The 5,878-nt window shown below is 41.5% G+C and overlaps 1 long non-coding RNA gene across 1 annotated transcript; it reads left to right on the top strand.

The window, feature by feature from the left end:
* The first annotated feature begins 4,779 nt into the window (after positions 1 to 4,779).
* LOC129524617 (uncharacterized) lies at positions 4,780 to 5,584 on the top strand. Its single transcript, XR_008668478.2, has 2 exons — positions 4,780 to 4,932; positions 5,393 to 5,584. It is a non-coding gene; the product is annotated as an uncharacterized lncRNA (long non-coding RNA).
* Positions 5,585 to 5,878: the final 294 nt, after the last annotated feature.

Below are 5,878 nucleotides of genomic sequence, written 5' to 3'. Positions count from 1 at the left end.
CAAAACCTCCAAGAATGTTCTATCACTTATTTAATTCAACTCAGGCAATATAATCCAACCCATATGGGCTGCAAGGTGTGAGGCTTCTCTCTATAAGCCTTGAGAAGTGCCAGGCTCAAGGAATGGGATGCAGAGCAGTAGGAAGAAGGATGGACAAGACAACCACAATAGAAATCACTAGAAGGTTTTTGTAACAGGGGAGCTTGTGGGTTGAACAGCAAGTGTCAGAATTTCTTAGGAAATTAAATTCACATATCGAAAGTAAACTTTTTAAAATCAACATATAATAATTGTACATATTTATGGGGTACATAGTGATATTTTGATATATACAATGCATTGTGATCAGATTAGGCTAATTATCTTACCCTATTATTTCTTTGTGTTGGGATTATTCATTCAACATTCTCCTTCTAGCTATTTGCAACTATACATTATTGTTTACTACAGTGGTATAGAATGCTTAAAAAGTACACTTTTTTATCAAGCAAATTCACCAGAGTTGTAACAGTTTACATATAGGCATGCCTTTTTTATTGCACTTTGGAGATAATGTGTTTTTTACAAATCGCAGGTTTGGCAAGCTGGATTGAGCAAGTCTGTTGGCGCCATTTTTTCAACAGCATGTAGTCACTTTGTGTCTTCGTGTCACATTTTGCTAATTCTTACAATCTGTCTTGTGATTTTTGGGGGGCACCATGAACCACACCTATACAAGATGGCAAACTTAATCGATAAATGTTGTTTATTTTCTAACTGCTTTACCAACTTGCCATTTCCCATCCTTCTCCCCCCTCACCAGGCCTCCTTATTATCTGAGACAAAACAACACTGAAATTAGGCCAATTAGTGGCTCTCACCTATAATCCCAGCACTTTGAGAGGCTGAGGTGGGGGAAATCACTTGAGCCCAGGAGTTTAAGACCAGCCTGGGTGACATAGTGAGACCCCCGTCTCTACAAAAAAAAAAAAAATTTTTTTACGGAGTCTCGCTCTATCACCTAGGCTGGAGTATAGTGGTGTGATCTTGGCTCACTGCAACCTCCGCTTCCCAGGTTCAGGCAATTCCCCTGCCTCAGTCTCCCAGTCTCCTGGGATTACAGGCATGCACCACCACATCCAGCTATTTTTTTTTAATTTTATTTTTAGTAGAGACGGGATATCACCATGTTGGCCAGGCTCGTCTTGAACTCCTGACCTCAAGTGATCCGCCCACCTCAGCCTCTCAAAGTGCTGGGGTTACAGGTGTGAGTCACGGCACCCAGCCAAAGTTTTTTTTTTAATTAGCCAGGCATGGTAGTGCACACCTGTAGTCCCAGCTTCACAGGAGGCTGGGGCAGGAGGATCACTTGAGCCCAGGAGTTCAAGGCTGCAGTGAGCTATGATAGCACCACTGCACTCCAGCCTGAGGGACAAAGCCAGACCCTGTATAAAAAGTAAAATAAAATAAAAATAAAAATGAAAGAAAAGAAAAAGAAGAAGAGAAAAAGAAATTCGTCCAAGTAATATCCTATAATGGCCTAAAAAGTGTTTGAGTGAAAGATTCAGGAGAGTTGCATGTCTCTCACTCCAAATCAAAAGCTAAAAATGAAGCTTAGTGAGGAAGGCGTGATGAGCCAAAAGCTAGGCCTCTTGGCCAAACAGCTAAGTTGTAAATACAAAGGAAAAGTTCTGAAGGAAATTAAAAGTGCTGCTCCAGTGAACATATGAATGATAAGAAAACAAAATGGTCTTATTGTTGATAAGGAGAAAGCTGGAGTGGTCTGGAGAGATGATCAAACCAGCCACAATATTCCCTTAAACCAAAGCCTAATCCAGAGCAACCCCTAACTCTCTTTAATTTTATGAAGCCTGAGAGAGGTAAGGAAATTGCAGAAGAAAAGTTTGAAGTTAGCCGAGTTTGGTTCCTGAGGTTTAAGGAAAGGAATTTCCTCCAGAACATAAAAGTGCAAGGTGAAGCAGCAAGTGCTGTAGAAGCTGCAGCAAAGTACCCAGAAGACCTAGCTAAGGTAATTGACGAAGGTGGCTACACTAAACTACAGAATTGTGTTATAGATGAAACAGTCTTCTCTTGGAAGAAGATGCCATTCACGATTTTCATAGCTAGAGAGAAATCAATGCCTGCCTTCAAAACTTCCAAGGACTGGCTGACTCTCTTGTTAGGGGCTAATGCAGCTGGAGACAAGCCAATGTTCTTTTACTATTTCAAAAATCCTGGGGCTCTGAAGAATTATGTGAAATCTACTCTGCCTGTGCTGTATAAATAGAACAACAAAGCCTGGATGGCAGCACATCTGCTTACAGCATGGTTTACTAAATGTTTTCAGCCCACTGTTGAGACATACTGCTCAGAATAATAAAAAAGATTCTTTCAAAATATTTTTTACTGCTCATTGACAATGCAACTGGTCACTCAGGAGCTCTGATGGAGATATACAAGGAGGTTCATATTGTTTTAATGACTGTCAACACAACATCCATTCTGCACCCATGGATCAAGGAGTAATTTCAACTTTCAAGTCTTGTTATTTAAGAAAGACATTTTGTAAGAGTATAGCTGCCATAGAGAGTAATTCCTCTGATGGACCTGGGCAAAGTAAATTGAAAACCTCTAGAAAGGATTCACCTTTCTAGATGCCATTGAGGACATCTGTGGAAGGAGGTCAAAATAGCAACATGAACAAGAGTTTGGAAGAAGTTGATTCCAACCCACGTGGATGGCTTTGAGGGATTTAAGACTTCAAAAGAGGAAGTCACTGCAGACGTGGAGGAAACAGCAAGAGAACCAGAATTAAAAGCCTGAAAATGTGACTGAACTGCTAAAATCTCATGATAAAATTTGAACAGATCAGAAGTTGCTTCTTATGGTTGAGCAAAAAAAGTGGTTTCTTGGAATAGAATCTAATTCTGGTGAAGATGGTGTGAACATTGTTGAAATAACAACAAAGGATTTGAAATATGACATAAACTTAGTTGATAAAACAATGACAGAGTTTGAGAGGATTGACTCCAATTTTGAAAGAAGTTCTACTGTGGGTAAAATGCTATCAAACAGCATCGCATGCCACAGAGAAATCCGTCATGAAAGGAAGAGTCAATTGATCTGGCAAACTTCATTGTTGTTTTATTTTTAAAAGTTGCCACAGCCTCCCCAGCTTGTAGCAGCCACCACCCTGATCAGTCAGCAGCTATCAACACAAAGCAAGACCCTCCACCTGCAAAGATTACAACTCACTGAAGGCTCAGATGATCATTAGCATCTTAACAATAAAATATTTTTAAGATATGTACTTTTTTTTTTTAGAGATGGGGTCTTGCTCTGTTGCCCAGGCTGGAAGGCAGTGGCATGATCATAGCTCACTGCAGCCTTGAACTCCTGGGCTCAAGCGATCCTCGTGTCTCAGCCTCCTGAGTAGCTAGGACTACAGGTGTGCACCACCACACCCAGCTAACTTTTTGTATCTTTTGTAGACAGGGCATCTCACTCTCATCCAGGCTGGAGTACAGAACCACAATCATAGCTCACAGCAGCCTCAAACTCCTGGGCTCAAGTGATTCTCCCACTTTGGTCTCCCACAGTATTAGGATTACAGGTGTAAGCAACTGGGCCCAGCCTGGTTTTTCAGACATAATGTTACTGCACACTTAATAGACTACAGTATAGTGTAAACATAATTTTCATGTGTGCTGGGAAACCAAAAGATTCATGTGACTGGCTTTAGTGTGATATTTGCCTTGTTGTGGTGGTCTGGAACTGAACCCTCAATATCTTCAAGGGATGCCTGTATATTGAAGCTTGCGCCTACAGAGGAATTTTTTAATGTGCCAGAATTTTCATTTGCTCAAACTATAAGTGTTTTTTCTTCAAACTTGGTGATTTTGTGAAGTCACCACAATAAAAATGTCTACGTGATGGGCCCATGCAGAGAGCTGAGGAAAGTCATGTACAGACCCCTTTGCACAACCTGCTCCTGACCACCCAAAGCACAAAAGGTGGGTCCCATGTGAAAGTGCTGCTTTAAGGGGGCCAAGTGGAACCAAGAATGCGATTCCCATGCCCCTTGTGAGGGGCGGGACGGGAGCCATCGCATTTGCTGGTAGCCAGTTATATGCTCTTTGATTCAACCCAGTATCTGTTGTAGAAGAGGCAATGGCCCCTTTAAGACCCTCATTTCAACCCTCGGAAGGCCCAAAGACAAATTAATACCTGTTGATCAGTCTTCTCCAGCCAAGCTTTTTAAGATCAGGGTCCTTTCAAGAAGATGTTCCGCTTTGATTGTGCCCGGCGCCTAGAGAACCTTTTGCTTCAGATCCTCCCGGTAATGGGTGGTGTCTGGTCATTCTCCCCCAACCACTCAGAGCCCCATAGGCGATGTAGGATCAGGCCCTTCAAAACAGCAAGTGTGCAGGGCAGAACAAAATGCCCAAGTCTGGCCTCACATTGAACTTTTCTTAATGACTACTGATCTACAAAACGCTGATTAAACAAAATTAGAAAACAAAAAAAATGGTTTCTGTTCTGAATTTTGCATGAAAACGTTTTTGTTCACGTTAATGAAGGTGGCAGAAAAAAAAATTGCTATGGTTTTCCACTCCTGTAAACATATCTGCTCTGGTTCCAAATCTTATCACTTCCACGGCTGGGAAGATAACAAAGCAATTTAGGGCCTACTAGAGAAAGTAGACTTGACCTTGGCACAAATCTCTTTGTCAAGAGACAGAGAGGCTGAGCCTTCTCTGAGCAGTGTCTTTTAATATCTTAGTTGACAGTATGATCAAAGCATTGCAAGACTGCCAGTTCCAAGACAACTATGCGGTTCAGGGGGTTTGCCTCACAGACTATGCAGGAGCCTGGGCCAATACAATGTGCAAGAAAGGAACTAGCTCACAAAAGCTGAATTTAAGGCTTGCAAGACCCAGGGACGCAATCTAGGTAAGGAGTTGGCACAGCGTTTCATAGACAAGTCCCTGAGGCAAAGTGAGGTACTTCTTGTCAAAGGTATTGCTGTGGAAAATAATAGCCAGGGAGTATTGCACTGTTTGCAATCCATTTGATGACCTAAAACATTGTCTTTCAGCAATGTCTGGTTGTCTGGGAGCTATGTACCCTGACGGCACTCTCCTGGCCATTCCTGGAGATTCCTTAATTACCTTTACATCTTGGTTACTCCTTTGAGAGACACAATCAGAATGAACCTCTTGAAACCACCTATTGTTTTTATTGCAGGAGTGATTTTGAAGGTATTGTCCCTTTTATATCACACAAGGGCCTCCTGGGAGTGATAAGAACAGAAGTTCCTGGAAAGTTTCTGTTTCTCCAGATAGCTGGGATTTTTTTATTCTAATGATTGTGTGGCTCTTGTTATTGATGCCATTGCCTACTTTGGTTTCAGCTGCTGAGAAGTTCAGAGTCAAACCTGAATCTCACCTCTGCAAAGAGCACAGGACTCCATGGCAAACGTTGTATATACGCAAGTCATCCCTGGCACCACCTTAATTTACTGCACCAGGCTTTCTTCATTGTGATGATGTTCTCTCTCTTTTCTAAAAAAAATAAAAATAAAAATAAAATTTAAAAAAATCCTGTTTTACTGTGCACATTTCTGCAAGCCACAAAAATACTCCTTGGGGGATAGATAACATATAAGCAAGTGAACCAACAAATCAGACAGGTAATGGGCAGAAATAACTTGGTTTAAAATAATTTTACCCGCTTTTTGGAGTTGGGGGAGGAGTAATCTGGCCTTGTCTGTCTTTAAAAGGCTGTGTTTGCAAACTAACATCTGCTATGTTGAGTGAAGAACGTGTTTATAAATGACCGTTGGTATTTTTAACTTCCAATGAAGGCGACTATTGGCCTTCGTCCGAGTGATGTTCCA

Source organism: Gorilla gorilla, chromosome 13, assembly GCF_029281585.2.
Source record: "Gorilla gorilla gorilla isolate KB3781 chromosome 13, NHGRI_mGorGor1-v2.1_pri, whole genome shotgun sequence".
Classification (NCBI taxonomy): domain Eukaryota; kingdom Metazoa; phylum Chordata; class Mammalia; order Primates; family Hominidae; genus Gorilla; species Gorilla gorilla.
This window is presented reverse-complemented; position numbering and strand designations above follow the sequence as displayed.